The sequence below is a fragment of the Cydia fagiglandana genome, chromosome 2 (assembly GCF_963556715.1).
Source record: "Cydia fagiglandana chromosome 2, ilCydFagi1.1, whole genome shotgun sequence".
In the NCBI taxonomy this organism is placed as follows: domain Eukaryota; kingdom Metazoa; phylum Arthropoda; class Insecta; order Lepidoptera; family Tortricidae; genus Cydia; species Cydia fagiglandana.
The window spans coordinates 13,355,631-13,374,914 of NC_085933.1; the positions used below are offsets into that span (position 1 = coordinate 13,355,631).

At 37.7% G+C, this 19,284-nt stretch overlaps 1 protein-coding gene across 1 annotated transcript in view; it reads left to right on the plus strand.

Annotated features, from left to right (window-relative positions):
- The first annotated feature begins 1,926 nt into the window (after positions 1-1,926).
- The window catches only part of LOC134676364 (cuticlin-1), an 87,919-nt gene continuing 70,561 nt past the window's right edge, over positions 1,927-19,284 (plus strand). The window contains exon 1 of the mRNA XM_063534724.1: positions 1,927-2,432. The gene's annotated coding sequence lies outside the window, so the exon portion shown is untranslated. The remainder of the gene's footprint in view (positions 2,433-19,284) is intronic.

Consider the following 19,284-nt stretch of genomic DNA (forward strand, 5'->3'; position numbering starts at 1 on the left):
CAAGGGATGCACTTATGCGTTAGAGGGAGCAAGTGATATTGCTATCTCATTCTACCGCATGGCCGCGTCCCTTGGAGTGGCCGGCGTTGGCCCAACGTGTAGAGGAGCCATTATATTTGTGGCCAAGGAACTTATACTCGTACTTAATAACGGCATTCCCACGGCGGCACATGCTATCCAAATTCTATAGTCCGTTTTTTTTAGCATTAGAAAGAACTTCGCAGAAGTTCGCTTGTGGTTCTAAATCTGGCACTTTTAGCGGTAACAATTTGAAGTAAATTATATGTATTGACCATGCTACATTAGATAATTCAATAATTATTAACAATTAACGAGCCTGATAAAAACTGCACGCTTGCTTCTGCGGAGTTCTTTCTAATGCTAAAAAAAACGAACTATATGTTAGGATGGTATTCCATCTGTCCAATATCTTGGTTCAATGTGTGTTTGTGTCTAACATTTTGCTTAATGAGAGAGTGAGACTCTATGCACATTGGACAGGTGGAATACCACTCTTATTTAAGGCCTGTGCACACCGGCTGCGTGTGCGTGACGTGCACGTGCGCGTGCGGCGTTGTAGTATACAGATCATTATGAGAGACGGCACACTGCTTGCGTGACGTGTGCGTGTGCAGCTGCAACATTTTAGCGCACGCGCATGTGCATGTCACGCACACGCAAGCCGGTGTGCACAGGCCTTTAATGACGTGCCAATGCGAAGTCAATGTCACAGTAGGCTTTTGTATAAGTACCTGTCAATACCTATGTCATAATTCGCTCATTAGCCTCGCGTTATGTAATAAGTATGTTACATTCGTCTTACCAAACTACAACGAATGGGTGTCATTAAATACAGTCCGCTTATAAATTTTATGACTATTACAACTACAACCCTCTTGATATTACCTAAAAGCTTTAGCGTGGAACATAATGGATTGCCAAAATTTATGATCGTAGTCTATTAAGATGCTAATGCAAGTCCTCGGCCCATTTCCTTATCAGACATCAACGGTGTTCTGACATCAAACGGTACCGCGACCACTCATTCACAACACAACACTACCGCGCTCACCAACTTATCCACGTCATATCCAAGCTCTTACCTCATTGACAAACAGACTATAATTGTTTGATCTAATGTACAAATAACTTGGTAGGTGGTACAGGTGAAACCTTCGTTTCACATTCGGCACGCGCTACCGCCAAAGATTTCAAGCATTTTTTTATGACGCCAGAACGAGAAAGATGCACGATTGTGAGAGTTTTTACTACGCGATAGAGAGGGAGGGCCGATAGTTTTTTCAACGAGCGTGGCTCGGCGTTGAGATGAGGCGGTAATTAATTTGATCAGTCGGTGTACGTTGTAACCATGTGGCTAAGGAGGGATGCTGCTCTGATTTCAATTTGTCGATAAACGAAAAGTGTGTCAGGTAATTTTGCATCCTGATCACAGTTATCTGTGTTGTATTATTCATGCGAGCGACTCCTAGAAAACATGATTTTATTTAATATACTATTTTGAGATGATATGTTATAAACGAAAAGAATATAAAATACATGCTTTACTAGGTAAGTATATATTGTTAATATTTCTGCTATATGTATATCTTTGGATTTGAGCTTTTGTTTACTAAGATAGTTAATAATTGTTTCACAGGCAAGTTTTATAACAATTGTTTCTTTAAAGAGGTATATGTATTTTTTTTTCATACAACTACTACCTATTCGAAACGGATCTAATGTACCTTTACCCAAAAGCTCCTTACAAAAACACTCTAACATCAATCATTTTGTGAAAAGAAATATAATATATACAAGTGATAACATAATAATATATGTATTTAAGTTTTCTCTATACATTTTGAAGCTTTATTAACGAATACACAAATAAGTGCAGATTGCTGAATAAGTATATTGTAAAAAGACGCGGCAAAATGATTGGACATTTAATACGACACCACCATTTCTCTAAAACTATCCTGGAGGGGCGGATAGGACACAAGCGAGGTAGAAGAAAGCACAGACGCAGTTACTTAGATCAATTGAAAGAAAAAATAGGGCTTGTGTCGTATTAAAAACGCAAAAAGCTGGCGCAATATAGGAAAAGCCGCAAGATACTCCACCGATACGAGAATAACTCCTAAGTTCACGATGATGATGATGTGCTGATGACGTCTTCGTTGTTACCATGAGGATTTTAGCAATATATCGATATATCGACATGCACCTGTCCCTAGCCGCGGGGTCCGGGGCAGGTGCCTCGAGACGCGGCGGCGCGCCAGTCTCCCGCGCCCGCCGCCGCGACCACACGTCGCGATCATCGACAATCGAGAGAACACACGTGCGCGCAACCCTATTCGTTCCAATTTCGAATTTCACTAAAATAGAACAGTGCAGTGCTCGCGGATTTTAATCGACTCTTTTGTTTCAAGGTAAGAGCTTTTTATGTCAACTAGTTTGTGAAAGAATCCAGCTATAATATGGTTAAGTGTGCCAGTTGTACAAATGTTTTCTAAAGCTCAAAAAATGCGTTTTGTTTGTAATCGGTTCGAGATGTGGTTACGAGATAACATTGATTGTACAAACAGATTCGTGCGATAATATAAAAGCTCTTTACAAAAGACATCAACGCGCTGCGGGCTGGACTTTTGTGTCAGTGGTATCAAGTTTGACTTTTAAAGTCTTCATTCGATTGGTGATCGGATAAAAGTAGACAGTTACTTTCTTTAATGAATGACTTTCAATTAAGAGGTATATCCTGATAGGTACCTACCTATTTACTGTGAATGATGTATAAGAAACTGTGACTTGACTTGGAAATGAATGTTTATTTGCATTCGAATAGCAGATTAACCATAACGATAGTATATTATTGCAATATAATTACCATTTTCACATATTTAAAGTAAAACGCCCCCTTAACATTTCTTAGCGTTACGACTACATACATAATTATATATTTGTTTCAAAATGTAACCTCACAGCCATAAACTGCGATTTTCAGCGGCTATCCTATCCATTACAGGTAAACGTGTAACGTATCGTTAGCGTCATACCTATTAAGGAACAAGAAAAACTAGCATTTATCTGCAAATGACACAGAAAGCTGCCTTTCAGAGGCTGAGTCTTCTCTACCGTTGTTTCAGACATCTAGATACATCTGGATGTTTATGATAGGCAGCAGTTATGAAAAAGATACTCTTTTACAGTTTCTTGATGGGTTCCATAATTTTTTCCTTTTGAAGACAGGAATTAGAGCCAGTTGTACACATCACTAACAAGCGGAATGATCATCGTAACTCTGCACACCTACAAGTATGAGCTTTTTCAAATATGTAATAGAATTTTACGAATGTTATAGGAATTTACACTATTTACCTAGCGGTTACAGACAGTTTGGTGCAACCTACCCTTAACGCGAAAATGCACCCACTGAAGAAAAATATGGTAGGTCCCTATTCGGGTATGTTTTATGACATTTCCGACTTAGTGACATCTCCGTGATAAATATTAGGATATGACCACTTTATCTTTTTTTCCTTGTTAGATGTGGGATAGGTAGAAATGTCTAACCATTCACATTTACCATCACAAATTCAGATAAGTAAGTAGGTAACATGTTGTGTATGAGTGCGACACGCTGATATCAAATGAATGGGTACCTAATGCTACCTATTATATGTAGGTACAGTTATTATACACAACGACGGAACTTAATCGCGTAAAATGACGCAATAATGAGTAAAAATCGTGAATGTTGAAAATGTTGAAATTAGTACATTTTCCTCTGGATCCCTTTGATTAAATCATGTGCAAATTATTATGCGTCGTCGTCATGTCATTGTAAAGGATTGAATTGCACTCATCTTACTGAAACGAACACAGCTGCCATTATAGGTACCTGTACCTACAGCTACCTATAAAGTTAGCCTCGATAGTGTATAGTGTACCAGACACTGTTGTAGATGTTTATGGAAGCCAGTCAGCCAAAACGAGAGCTGACTGATCTGGTTGATCACTAGACGCTGCATAGGCATTTTAACTTGTACTTGTAAACTTGACTTTAGCTATCGACTTATAGGTTCCGTTTTGTGGCAAAATGGACAAAACGGAACGAAACGGTTGCGTTTTTCGTAACTTGATAAGTAATGAGTTAAATATGCTCAATTATATTTACATTAAGCATATTGAATCAGTACTAAGCTACTCGTAAACTGCAAAACCGTAATTCAAGACCAAAAAAAGTAAGAAATGTTGCCACTTTTTTACTAGCGCGTCTTCTATTGTATGTAAAAATAAGTAAATAAAAGTACTTTTAAAAAAACCGTAGGAGTAAAATTACTAATAAATAAATTATCTTACCGTAATTATTTATCAAAACGAATTTACTATTTTACAAACGAATTATTGCAGTGGCAATATTGTCTTACTTTTTTTGGTCTTGAATTACGTTTTGCAGTATACAGATGTAGTGCATAAGTCTTTCCATCGTATTTTCTCGAGAACGTTCGTATTTGTCATGCATGCTACTTCAGTACGTTCCATGAACGTCTTTAGCAGCGGAGTTGAAGCAGTCGCCATGGTCGTAACCGGCCAGGAGAGTATATCGTGAAACTGGGATGGAAAAAGATGATGCACTAACGTGTCATTCTATGGAACTTGCAAACCATGTGAACAAACCGCCATATTGAAATTGTCTCTGAATGACGAATTTACTAGTGACTTTTGTTTACATACTCATAGTTAGCAGGTTCCATAGAATGATACTTTACATCAGATACACTCTGATCTGATGTTAAATTGCTCTATCTATAACAAATGCTACCGTAACAAAATTATTGTATAATGTTGCCATAAGATTGATCAAAGAAATAACGTGATTTTAACAAAACTTAAGATACACCCGGTAATTTCAATAAAAAATCTAATTGGCCTACTTTAAATAAAATATTATTCTCATAACGATGTTACGGGGTTGGACATAAAGGTGGCCACTGACGAGCCTTCCAAAAATCCAAATAGCGTGGCTGCAATCTAAAATCGGTCCGTGAATGTCAAAAACGTACAATGTTTAATATTAGGGTGCCGTCCATTTGGATGAATTCATTGTAACGGCATCCATTTGGAAGGCTCGTCAGTGGCCTGCTTAACACATAACACTCGATTAACTTTAACACGTACCTAACCTACCTATTACCTACTTAAAATATTGTCTTAAATATTTATCATCGGATAAAACTGATAAATTAATTAACGTGTCGATACGTCAAATACATTGTGTAGTTAAATTCATAGCGATTATTGTTTTAACGGCTATATTCTATAACTTTGTTGTAGGCAGTAAAGCTATTGGAGTTATAACGCGATCGTTAGGTCTTAAAACTTTACATAGTAATAAGGTAATAACAGTAAAAGCATTAAGTCAATAAGGGCGTTATGGACAAAACTGTTCGTAAAGGATGTAAAAACACGATGGCTGGGGGCTTCAGCGGTAGCATAGTCTAATAAAACATGGTCTTCTCTTCCCAGAGTGACACAGGCCTACGTCACACTAACATGGCCGCTATATATAGCGCTATCGCATATTATCATATAGCGCTGTCGCATGATAACGTAGGCTTGTGTCAGTCAGGTGACCTAGAAAAGACGGGAAGAGAGTACCAGGCGGAGTATATTATTATACCATGAGCGGTAGTGTATATTATGTATACTCTGTATCTTTAGGTAGGTACTTAGATAAAAGTAAACATATAATTTGTACATTTTCGGGTAGTTATAACATTTATTGATTAACCGACCAAATATAAAACCACCTGGATCTGTCACTGAACGACCTGACTTTAACCTACATTATTTGATCATGTCATGTTTTCATGGCTTCTTAAGCCAGTTGAGGGTAGATTTACTCTTTTTAGGGTTCCGTACCCAAAGGGTCAAAACGGGACCCTATTACTAAGACTTCGCTGTCCGTCCGTCCGTCCGTCTGTCTGTCACCAGGCTGTATCTCACGAACCGTGATAGCTAGACAGTTGAAATTTTCACAGATGATGTATTTCTGTTGCCGCTATAACACCAAATACTAAAAACAGAATAAAATAAAGATTTAAATGGGGCTCCCATACAACCAACGTGATTTTTGACCAAAGTTAAGCAACGTCGCACACTGGAACCCGCCCATACATTGCTGTGTTTAAAACTCAACTTAGCAATTATGGGTATTTTGTACTGAAATTGAAATATATGTATGACCAGGGAAGTATTGTACCTCATTGCAGCAAAATACCTCGGGCGTGGTCAGTACTTGGATGGGTGACCGCTTTTTTTCTTTTTTTTCCGTTTTTTTTGCATGCCCTTCGTGCGCGAGTTCGACTCGCACTTGCCCCGTTTTTTAAATACCTAAAGATACAGACTATAGTTATGACCAAGGGGATAAATCCTTTGTGGAATTGGACTGCCTTGGTTAGCTTTGTTCCAGGGCATTTTCATTTAACTTGTACAAGTTAAGCGTGACTTAAGTCGTGTTTCAGTAACGTCTAACTGTTACATTCCTGACAAATTATATGGGATTTGACATTGACCGTCAGTTTTGTAACGATTGCCAACCGGCCGTTAAAGGTGTTCAATTATATAAGTGAAAATGCCCTCCAATATCTTATGTGGCCACACCTAGCGGGTGCGTCATCACCGACTGTATCGACGACTTGATCGTGAATTTTAATCACATTTTATGACCCTTAATTGCTTTTATTATGATATTAATAAACTGCTCATTTATTCAGTTACTCTTTCCGATAGGTATATCTTTTAAGAAAGTTTTGAATTGTTAAGTTAAAATCGTAAGAAAGTATTTGTAAGACCGTTGCAGTAAGCGAAATGCATAAATAGGTTTCAATAGCAACATAAAATAGGTCTTAAAAGCAAGCCTTTTTTCCTCTCTGGGTAACTAATTTAATGCCGTTTAATTTATGTTTACCAGAACTGTATTCCTATGTTTATAAATTTATCGATAAAATTGCAAAAAATGCACAATTAAAATGTCACGATGTAGAGCCCCACCTCCTAGCGAATATTTATTACGAGCATTGACTTAATAAAAGAAAATCTCGAATATTAAATAGAACCGGCAATGATCATGTCGTGCCCTGACCAGTGTAGAGTTCTGTAGTTGCCCATCCATCACATAGGCATACTTGAAGGGGAGTTTTTTGTTGATACTTTGTATGAATGTATGAAATAAAGCTGAATAACCCGTACAATGATCAATATTATTCCAGAGTACAGTCGCCATCAGATATATCGGAGCGGCCAAGGTGTTCACAAAGTCTGAACACGCACTCTAACGCCTTGACAATAGAGGCGTGCTCAGATATTTGTGAGCACCTTGGCCGCTCCGATATATCTGATGGCGACTGTACATTCATTCGATATCAAAAATGGCTTAATAAAGGAAAATGGTGACTACGAGGAGATTAAGTTACCTAGTTAAGTACCTATCTGTATTACGAAAAAGCGTAGAGTAAGAGAAACATTTTATTTTATAAAAGTTACAAACAATACACACGTAAGTAATGCGCACCGCTAAGTCGACAGAATCACCAGCAGCGCCGCGAGTTTTCCATTGGAAAATGGCTTTGGCACTAATTTTCCTATTATAACACTCGCGTTATACGGGCAATCAGAAGAAAGTGGCAACGAGTAAAGCCGCGGAGTCAGTGTTCGAGCAGAACTGGGTTACTCGTACGCGAAAATATAATTGGCTTTATTTCTCCATGTATCGTTCACGCGGAGTGAACATCTGTGGACGACGCACTTTTAACGTGGCTACACGCTAAAACCTACCTTATTATGTTAAAAGTGTTGTTCAAGATTGTAGATATATAGTCGGATCGTTCATTATAAAAGATTAACGTAAGGAACTAATGCTTGGATGTCAGATCTAATTACCAAGAGAGATTTGATTATCACCTCGTTATTTTATAATATAGTAGGAGGCATACGAGCAGATGCGCTCATGTTCACCTGCACAGCAACACCAGGGGTCTAACCAGGGGACCGATTTTTGAATTTCGACCACTCGATTTTGTGTATTTCGATAAATATTGCCTCCAATACTAGGCACTTAAATTCTACTAATAGAATTGAAATCGAGTGGGTTACCACTATAAATTATATATTATATTATAGATCCCAAATTTCGATCGCTCGCATTTCAAAAATCAGCATTTCGCCGTTTTCCGCCGACTCTCGAGTGACGAAATCGAGCGATCGAAATTAAAAAATCGGCTCCCGAGATGACAAATGGTACATTGACAAACCCCAAACGAATAGAAAAAAATATGGGTATGACAGATGGGAGTTACAAGTGCGTTGCAGACATTTAACGGCTCTGCCGGCCTAGCCAAGGTTACAATCGCTATCGCTTCGACAACGAAAAGCATTATGTCTCTCTATCACTCTTCCATATTAGTGCGACAGTGACAGTTGCGTTTCGATCGCTACGGAGCGTAAGCGATCGGCATCTTGGCTACGCGGCCAGCCACGACATCGAGCGACTTGCGACGGCGGGAGCGATAACCATAGGTTGGAGTATGACACAGCGATCGGGCCTTTCGCTCCATCCAGCCTATGGTTATTGCTTCCACCGTCGCAAGTCGCTCGATGTCGTGGCCGAGCCGTAAGATAGGAGTAAGCTCTTTTCTTGAAGGTTTGAAGGTCTTATGGGTAATAACTCTTCGAAGGACGCAAAAATATGTGACACACTCTTTCGGCTCTACAAATAAGATCGTGTCAGAAATTTTGGCGGCCTTCGTTGTGTACCTTACACACACATTTTCACGTTTGCTATATGAACGGCTTTATGACTCTAGTTTATAACCGCTGTAGAGTAATTCGCAGTAAAGATTTAGCTTAAGATAATTTGCGGACGACAAGTGTTGTATAACTATATTGGAATATTTTCTTTTAATGAGCTTAATTATGCATGGGTTATTAAATTATATTTTATTTTAGTTTCGAAATATTAAATAAATCTTCTGATTTTACAATTCTCATATCATGGTATGCTAAAGCCCTCACGCATCGTGGTCATGGTATATCGGATGCAATCATCTTGCTACACATGGTTATAGAAATATACGTTCAGATGTCTGGTGGACAAATAGATCTGTGAATGTATGGCGAGAGTTAGTCACGGATGTTTCTCGTCGCCTTCGATTACTGAAAAGGTCCGTATAAATTGAATGCGAAGGTAGTATCTGGAATCCAATACATTCTACGACTCTTCTCTTTCCGCACAAAATTTAGCAAAGATTATTATAAATGTTATTTATCGTATTGAATATAAAATTTTGTATGATTATATTATCGCCCAAAATCGTACAAGAAACTCGCACAACGTAAATAGGCATTAGACATTAATGTTGGCTCGCTATGCTTGACCCGCTCGCCACGGCATGCGACTAGTCCCACACTCTTACATCAATAAATTAAATTTATCTAAATGAATTATTATATCTCCTGGTTCCTTCTTATAAATCACTCGCTATTAAATTATTAAACGTGTCGAATTCGGGCTTCGAGCTAATGAGAAGCTATGTTGTTATATTTCAGTTAGGGGTTATACATACATATTATAATTTTAAATACTAATCGTTTTTTAAATAGGAATACTATACTCGTAGTCCTGAGAGCCACTCAACCATCGTCATCACAATGATGATAAAAATTACATCATTGTATAAGGACGTACCTATCGAATTAAGTTGTATGTCATATTCATGTTCCTACCTAATGCAGCTGAAAATTTCCGAGATATGAAAGTTTTGAAATTTAATTAACAATAAGAAATATAATATACCTAATGTTGAATATAAAATATAGTTCAATTCTTTGGCAGAATTTAGGCATGCATAACATTCTCGTCCTTTGATTGATCATAGGACGGGATTATTAAGTACTTACAAAGAAAGTCCCTAGTTGCCTGCTGAGACATATTATTTGACTCCAAAATCACAACTTGATATTAAAACTTTGACCCGACACCAGTTTCCTTTAAAACCCACATCCTTAAACCCAACTCTCACTCTACCGCAAGCTAGCGGAATTCCATAGAATCATTATTAATTTATTAATTTATACGCTCTCTCCGCACGGTCGGTTGCGCGCAGCATCCCCGCCGGATAACGCCACTACGTGATGGATTAACTACGACGGTTAGACGTGCTTATGATTCTGACATACGCGGTCGGGTGATCGTTTTTATTGATTCAGACTTCTCAATAGGGAATATTACGCGAAACACTGCGTAGGGGCCGTAGGGGGCGCCACTACCGCTATCCATCACAATCTAGGGTTCTATCGTGATACAAGAAAATCGAAATTTCGTTATTTAACCTCTCTATCACTCTTGCAGATAAATTATTTTAATGCTAAATTTCGATTTCCAGTAGGCTCTTGTTAACAAACCGCCTTGATGCATTACGTCATATTTTATTTTCTGTGAAAACTTGTCAAAAAACAGTTTAAGGCACAGTATGTATAAGTTACTCTATGGTTTACTAGCTAGTTTCGTGCTGCGCTCTGGCGGCAGAGCATTGCAGGAATACATCCTATTTTTCAATACATTTTTTTCCTTCATTATTTATCCCCGTTTCTCATTTGTCCACTTGCGAAAAATATTCCCAACTAAAATTATTATTTTTAAATTAAATTTATTATTGTATATCTCTTGCAAGGTTTTCTCGTTTTTTATATAAAATACCTATGTCATTACCTTCATACCAAGGATTCTCCGCAAGCTGCCTACACTGCCCTCACCAAAGCAATTCAATTCAAATGGTCATACTTACTACGTGTCCTGAAAAACTCCCACGAATTCTTTGAACCACTAACACATGCCCTACGCACTATCTTCCTCCCAACGCTCTTTGGAAGTGACGTCTCCCCTATTGAAGCCGACCTATTCTCCCTACCTATAAATAAAGGCGGTTTGGCTATTAGCGACCCTTTTAATGCTACTAATTTAAATTATGAAATTTCGAAAAAAAGCTGCACAGCTCTCACGGAAGCCCTTATCGAAAATAAAGAGATTGTTCTTTCAGATCACTATACATTCATAAAAGATGCTCGCAAAGATGGCCGCAAAGAAAAAGAAGACCTTGATAATAAACTTCTAGAATCTACCCTAGCAAAATTTACACCTAACAAAAAACGAGCAATCGAGAGATCCATCGCAGCCAAGATGAAAACGAAGGCCTCAAATTGGCTCTCGGTTATTCCAACAAAAAAAGATCACTTCGATCTATCCCCATACGAATTCAGAGATGCGCTGTCAATACGCTACCATAGAACACCAAACGCCATGCCGCAATCATGCGACGGCTGTGGCAACGGCAGCTTCAACATCGACCACGCGCTCTGCTGTAAAACTGGAGGCCTAATCATAAGGCGGCACAATGGGATTAGAGACTTATTCTGTGAACTTTGTCAACACGCGTGGGGCAACGTAACAAAAGAACCAATAATCTCGGAAAATGACTGCGGCCTACGTGCAGATCTATCTTGTCGTGGCGTTTGGGATGCGCAGAGGGAGGCGTTGTTTGATATCCGTGTCGTCGACACTGACGCTCCCTCTTACCTCTCACGACCCGTCACATCTGTACTAAAATCAGCTGAAGACGAAAAGCAGAGAAAATATTCCACGGCCTGTGAAATGCGACATGCAACGTTCACCCCACTTGTAACATCTGTTGACAGCGTCTATGCACCCCAAATGTCCTCCTTTATAAAACATATGGCAGAAACCATATCTCAACGGTGGAACCGTTCTCTAAGCACCATACTGGGCTGGCTGAGATGTAGGATCAGTATCGCCGTTATACGCGCCACCAGCATGTGTATCCGAGGCACACGCCACCGTTTTAAGTCGACCGCCAGGTGGCTTGGGTTCGACGACGGTGCCGCCCTTCCACACATCGATTGAAACCCCTTTTCTACCCTACCCACATATGTATTACCTAACCCTTTGCCTATGTATATACTTATGATTGTTTTAATGTAATAAATTTTTGTCTATTAAACTATAACGTATCTAGAATGGATCTAGAAAAAAAAATACCTATGTCATAGAAGTTAGTTTGCCATGAAAGTCATAAACGGCGTACACACTTGTTAACCCTTTGACCGCCGTTGTCCGGTATAGAAGACAACGATAGAACGATACGCTGGCGCCGTCGTCTTGTATACAAGACACAAATTCAACCACTGAGTTAATGTGAAAATAATAACAATTACAATTTCATTTACACTCGTGTTCATATTTAAGGTCTTTGTTTTTTCAGTTATTTGCTTTTTAAGCCGCTATATAAATCCCTTCTTTTATAATAAGGCATTTAAAAAAATTGCTCCAATTTTCAACATTTTTCATGTTCCTCGTCGCCGTTGTCTTGTATAAAAGACAGCTAGGGATGGGAATGTTAACTCGATATGGGAATTTTTAAAGTAAATATAAAGTCAGAAATATGTTTTTATCTAAGTATTTGAACACTTGTTAATCGCCAATTTTTTTCAACGAATAGTAGGTAACTACTTACTAGAATACGTAGAACGAGAGTCAGATAGGCATAACTATATTTAAAGTTCAGGTAGCTTCTTTAGCTCTATAAAGTAGAGTCAGACAAGTAAATTTGCCATTGTAGATTGTGGACTATTTAATTGCAGAAGAGATAAATAAAAAAAATAATTGATGTTATAGCTTAGTGGGAAGGGATAGACCGCAGCGACCGCTTCGCACAAGTGTGGTACAGGGATATACCTGTTTATCAGACTTTACTTTTATTGTTATAACATTGAAGTTAATGTGTAATTTTTTTGTAACAAGTCGTTGAACGTTTTTTTGATAAGAGTTTACCTATAGATTAATGTAAACCAAACTGAAATTATAATGATAGATTCTAATTCCGGAATAATATCTTCACTCATTAAAAATTCAACCCACGTGTAATTTTCACTAAAACAGTTCCGGTATATTGACTTTATCGACACATGATGCGCAGCTTTAACGTTACGCCAATAAAGTTTACGTACCGACAAGCGCTTACGCCGTTGACCTAGAGACTATTATTACTTGATCCGCGCGGAAACAGTCCTTGTCGGTCTGCATTGCGGGCAGTCCATGGGCGCCGTTGTCTTGTATAAAAGACTTCTCGTACAGCCTAGTGCGGCGATATCACGTCTTGAATCGACATTGTTTAGTGGTTGTTTTTTATGTTAAATCCCTATATTTTAAACATTTTCGGGTGTAAAACATATGTTTAATTTTGGCAATTTGGAATGAAATTAAAACAGGATAAGAACAAAGCTAAATTAAAAAGATTTTTACCATAATATTGTAAATATCGATATCACTATTTGCAATCCCTAAACTTTTTATTAGTTGTTTACTTAAAATTTGCTCTGGCGTGTGAGTGAGCGTCTTTGCGGACTAGGTCCGGCGGCCAAAAGGTTAAATAATTTTCCTTGTTTACATGTACTTATGTAGTTTTATAACGTCAAACAACGCTAGTCGATCCAACACCATCTGGGCATTCTGCACAACTAGTGAACAGACGACTCTACTTTTTATATTTATTTATTAGTTTTATATCATATTGATTTAAATATAACGGTCGTTTTTCCAAACAATTGATTTTATTTAACTGATAAGTTTCAATTACAGTTCAGTTTACAAATTTAATAGTGCCAAAAGTATTTGTTGTTCGACCAATGTCTTAAGTAATTTTTATCATCAAAAAGCAGTTAAATAAGTATGTAGTTGATTATAAATGATTTTAAAATGAAAGTGAAATGAAACTTTGCTAGATTCTGTGATGGGTTTTAGCCAATATACTTTAAGTCGTATGCCATTCGGCTCCGGGAAGGAGCAAAGGGTCTGTAAAGTCAGATGACAAAGTCAAGTTTGTGTTTCTGCGATCCAATTATTTACTCGACTTAACTAGATATTAAATCGAATTTGTTCATTGTTACACTATGAATCGTTAAGTAAGTGTAATCGTAAATTTAATGGTCGATACGATTTGTTAGCGAGATCAACCACTTAGCGCTAACTCGACAACAGAGAAAGGTAGTTAGTTACTCAATTCCCGTGACAAACAAGCGTGTCTACAAACCTACATTATTGTTAACGAGAATCCTCCTTAACATAGGTACATAATGATAATGCGTATTGTATATTCAACTTTTAATGGGAAACACAAGTTATGACAAATTAAACAGGTCCACTTACATTATATCGGTGTATGTACGTCAGTAAAATCACATTATTATATGTTTACATAAATGTTTCCTTTGCTTTGTTGTCGTTTTAGTCTTGTGCGTTTTCGCGACAGGTATCTAATACCTTTTAAGAGCCCGCATGAGACTATTCTTACTCAAAAGCCTTATGATCAATCATGGATATCTATTAATTCACTCAGAAAACACCTTGCGATATTAAAACTGTCTAATTTTTATCCATAAATAAGGTAAATAACTAAATATAAACAATTTCAAGAACCATCTTGCTAAATAGGGTAATGCGTCAAAGACTGTGCTCAACCACCTCTTTTAAATGTCACCAAAATTGTCAATTTTCCTAAGAATTCTTGCGGCAAATGAATTTCGTGCGGCAAAGTGCGATCTCGCGCACACGCAAACGCGATGTACCGTACGATGCCATAAGTTGGGAACGCGCAGACCCGGCACTGGCGGTTAGCGCCGAATATAGAAGCTTGCTACGTCTTAATAGCGAGAACCAAGATGTCAGGTTTGTGAAACGACTTTTTTCGAGTTGTTTGAACGGTCTGATCTCTGGCTAACTTGTATAGGGCCTTCTAGTTGACAGTATTAATCTTGTTTGAGATAATTTAAACGTACCTGTAACATCAAAATTTTAGTGCTGTTTAACCTTCCTTAAAGCGTAGTGGTTCGATAATATACCTACTGTAATCATATCATTGTAATTCAATGTTAGGATTTTTAAGTATTTTACTTCTTATTTGAAAAATATACCTACGTATTCCTCACATGGTAATTAATACTCCATTCGTCTGTTTTGATTTGTCGCTAACTTGACTATGTAATCAGCGCCACACCTTAAGAAAAGGTGAATATAAAAAATAACGCATGATGATATTCGTTGAAATTTCGTAGGTAATTTGCGGATGAAATGTTATAAAGTCGAAGCTTAAAGTACATTATAAAGATATCCATCCACTTTTCACATGCGGTATAATGGCAAATAATGTTACTTAATTTTAAAGTATTAACTTCCTCACTGCCAATTCTGCGAGACTTTCGCGGCGACTCGCAGCGGACCGCGACATTTGAAATTAAAAATATAACGGATGCGCGATCTCTTATAAACAATTGTTCCGATTTTCCTCAGAAATTAATGCAACTTCGCTCTCATTATCAAGTAGAGGAGGCACGATAAGTGCTCGAACATAAACGACTCACAAGCACGTACGCTTGCAGCACGTTACATTACACTCAACTATAATATGAGTTTCACTATGAATGTGGGAGTTATATACTACTTTTTAGTTCTCTATACCCTTCATACAATAAACACTTCGTATTTCCGAGAAAATACTAAGGAAAATAATTAGGTATGCACTACATCTGTAGTTAGCGAACAAGTAAGTCGATTATCAATTACATACATTGTATCTGCCATCGCCCACACTGTTAACCTGTTAACTGTACCTCGACGGACCTTATGTCTTTTGTAATAAGGTCCACCGATGTACAGTTAGGTGTGTTGCTGTTTGTACATACAATCTACGGGTCTTTGATGGACAGTAACCAGAAATTCGCCATGGCCAGGATGCCGAAGCGAGATTTTTCGAGAGCAAATGAATAATGTAACGAACGAGCTAACCAGGAGCTAACTGTAAAGAATATGACAATGTTTTTGGTACCTGGCGTCCACATATGAATAAGTAGATACATATTATTTAATCACGTGCAGAATTATATTTAGACAGGAACATATTTTAAGTCTCAATTGATCAACATGGACAAAATAAAAGTATACGATTTACTTAGGCTTTAATCATACAGCTTCAAGTACCTCGTAGAAGGTAGCGAGAAAATCAGGCATTAAAGTTGTTATATGATGTCAAATGTTATTTTAAAATTTTAAAATATTCAGCTAGATAAGAACAAACTATGCGTAATGCGATTACAACGAACAAAGTGACTAGTGAATGATGAGAATGATAAAACATTAGTTGAATGAATAACAAAAATGACGTCGCTCATTAAACAAGACCTTACAGCTTTGCCAGTGCCACCCACCTCATTGTAATAAATAGCTACAATGTTCTCCCATATATCTTACTGTTCTTGTTTATACAAATGTTATAAAAGCAGCCTTAGGAAGGCGCCATAAGAAACAAAGTGATACATAGAAAGCGTACCATTCTTATAAGGCCAGAGCTACTGACAGAAAAGCAGTACATTCAAAATCGTTATTGATAGCGGTTTAGTGACAGCTTATCAAAAGTTTTACGAATTCAATTGGTCATTTATATTACTAATGCCACCATCATTCTGAATGTTGACGTTCTTCTTTGTGTCACGTATAAGGAGGCTGGAGCTATTCAAATTTCATTCATTCATCCAGGCGGTGCGGCGACCATAATGTAAAGGGCTTCTGTTTTGACTACCTTAACAGTCTGCTTGTCAGGCTTTAAATGGAAATGAATATCGGCTCTCTTTGTTAGAATTTAACAATTTTAAAAAGTGTGCAATAGTAGAAATGATGAAAAAGAAAAAAGCCGCATAAGGACAGAACAAAATCATTAAAATCGCATTTCACGATAGTGTGGTCTCGAGGATAAAAAAATTAAAAGCTTCCTAAAAATCGCATAATAGCAAGGAAGCCTCGGAGCAGGAATATGATTCACTCTAGGCCGGTTTCTTACTGTTAAATCTTGTCAAACAGAAACATAATTAAATAGAACATAATATTATGTATCATCATACCACATGAACTCATCCGATCGATGTCGTCGTTAAAATCTGATTAATAATTCATCCATTACAAACCATTAGCCTTTAAACAGACAAGCTCGCGGTTCAACTTTTAACATCAAGGATGCCCTAAGGTGTTCAAACATATCGCCCAGCTTACACAGAACTCTCTTTTCCGACTAGAGTTTATAATACGCTGGGGCTAGACGAAGGGGCAGGGGTCACGACAACTGGTAATAGCAGATGATTACATGTTCGGATAGTAACTTCAAATCCAACACACCCACACACAGGAGCGGCATTTGGTTAGAAAAAAATAATGACCATCAGTAAAAACGTCCGAGAAAGGATTCGTGAGATTTGCTATGCTTTGCTTTGTGTAAGGTATCTACCCCACCGTTATATTGGTCACTTACCGTTAATTACTTGTTATTCTTATTAGTGTCAAAACTTTTGTCTGATCCGGTGTTAATACCTGTAAATAAAAGCTCAAGTCATTAATGCACGACATGATTAAGAAAAGTGGTAAATGGAGTCCACTCAATATACGTAGAACACGGGTCACTTTTAAGAGACACTTCTATAACAATGGAACCATTTTAACTGCTCTTGAGTGCACACTACACTGAAAGATTTTCTCACATCATTAATGCAAATAAAAACAAAACGTCAATCGATAGTATCGACTCAACGCTTTAAAGTACCGGAAACGATGTCCAATTACGTACGAAAGATGCGAATTCAACTCGAATCGAGCCGTCGGCGTCGTAGATTATTGATAGGCTCGGTAGATGTTTGATTCCAATATATACGAACCTCATTATTTGCAAAGGCCCTTTAATGATTTAAATAGGTATAGTATACTTCTATGAATATTAGGATTAGCAAAGATCAAAATAGGAGACATAGGTTTATTTTTAACAAAATTAAATTCGCAATTCTTTGACAGTTATGAATTCGACGACCGGTCTGGCCTACTGGGTAGTAACCCTGCCTGTGAAGCCGATGGTCCCGGGTTCAAATCCTGGTAAGGGCATTTATTTGTGTGATGAGCACAGATATTTGTTCCGAAGTCATGGTTGTTTTCTATGTATTTAAGTATTTATACTATCATATACTATCATATTTCGGACACACAGTGCGCAGAGGTGACGAAAGTTTGGAAAAACTGATAGTGATTGGACACACCGAAGGCAGGAGATCACGCGGTCGTTCACCAATAAGATGGACCGATCAAGTTAAAGACTCGTCATCCTCTGCTTTCTACACGGTCGTCAGAGACGCGTTGGACAGAAACCGGTGGAGACAGATCATCCGCTCCAGATGCAACCCTGATACTGACCACGATCCTCAGACATGAGGGACCGACCAAAGAGAGAGAAGTATTTATACATATATAATTATAATATATTACATAGATCGTTGTCTGAGTACTCACAACACATGCCTTCTTGAGCTTACCGTGGGGCTTAGTCAATTTGTGTAAAAAAATGTCCTATACCCTTCTTTAATTATAGGTAATGTTAGTTCTTACGTTGCGCCGCTATAGTTATATTAGCTTAATTTAAAACGTGATCGGCTAGATGAGCCGCAAGCAGGAACCTTTGGCTGTAATATCGCATTATTCAATGTTAGGTCACAGGCTAGCAACTGTGCTGTCTTATTAACCTGCAAAGGCCAAGACCGTCTGCCACGGGCGTGCTAATAGGAAGGGGTCTAATACATAAAATGAAATAGAAATGATTCTTATGAATAGTCACGATTGAATCATTGGTTATTTGGCATTTTTTATCATATCTAAATTTATCATAGTTCTATTTTTTAGATTAATAACGACTTGATCTAATAAAAATATATAATTATGATCAGTATTATATTTGATACAGGTGTTCAACATGATTATGGGTTTGCGAAGTTATTTGAATACTACCTATCATAAAATAATACCTAGATGTTGCCACAATTAGGAAATAAAATTAGTTAGTGTACCTAATATACGTCATTCGCGAATGAAGAGTTGTTGAATTAATAGTTTAACGTCTTTAGTTTGTAGGTTTCCAATCTCCTATGCTTTTTAGGATAGGAACGGCGAGTGTTAACCAGCCTATTCAAAGATTCTTTACACTACGTATTTACGTAACTGACACCTCGATAAAAACCCGACAACCACGTCATTTCAAACAATAACTGGCAGACATTTAAATAACAGCCGATGAAAGTAGGAATTACCTAGCAACGATGTCGTGTCGTTCGGAGTGGGTGGAAACTATA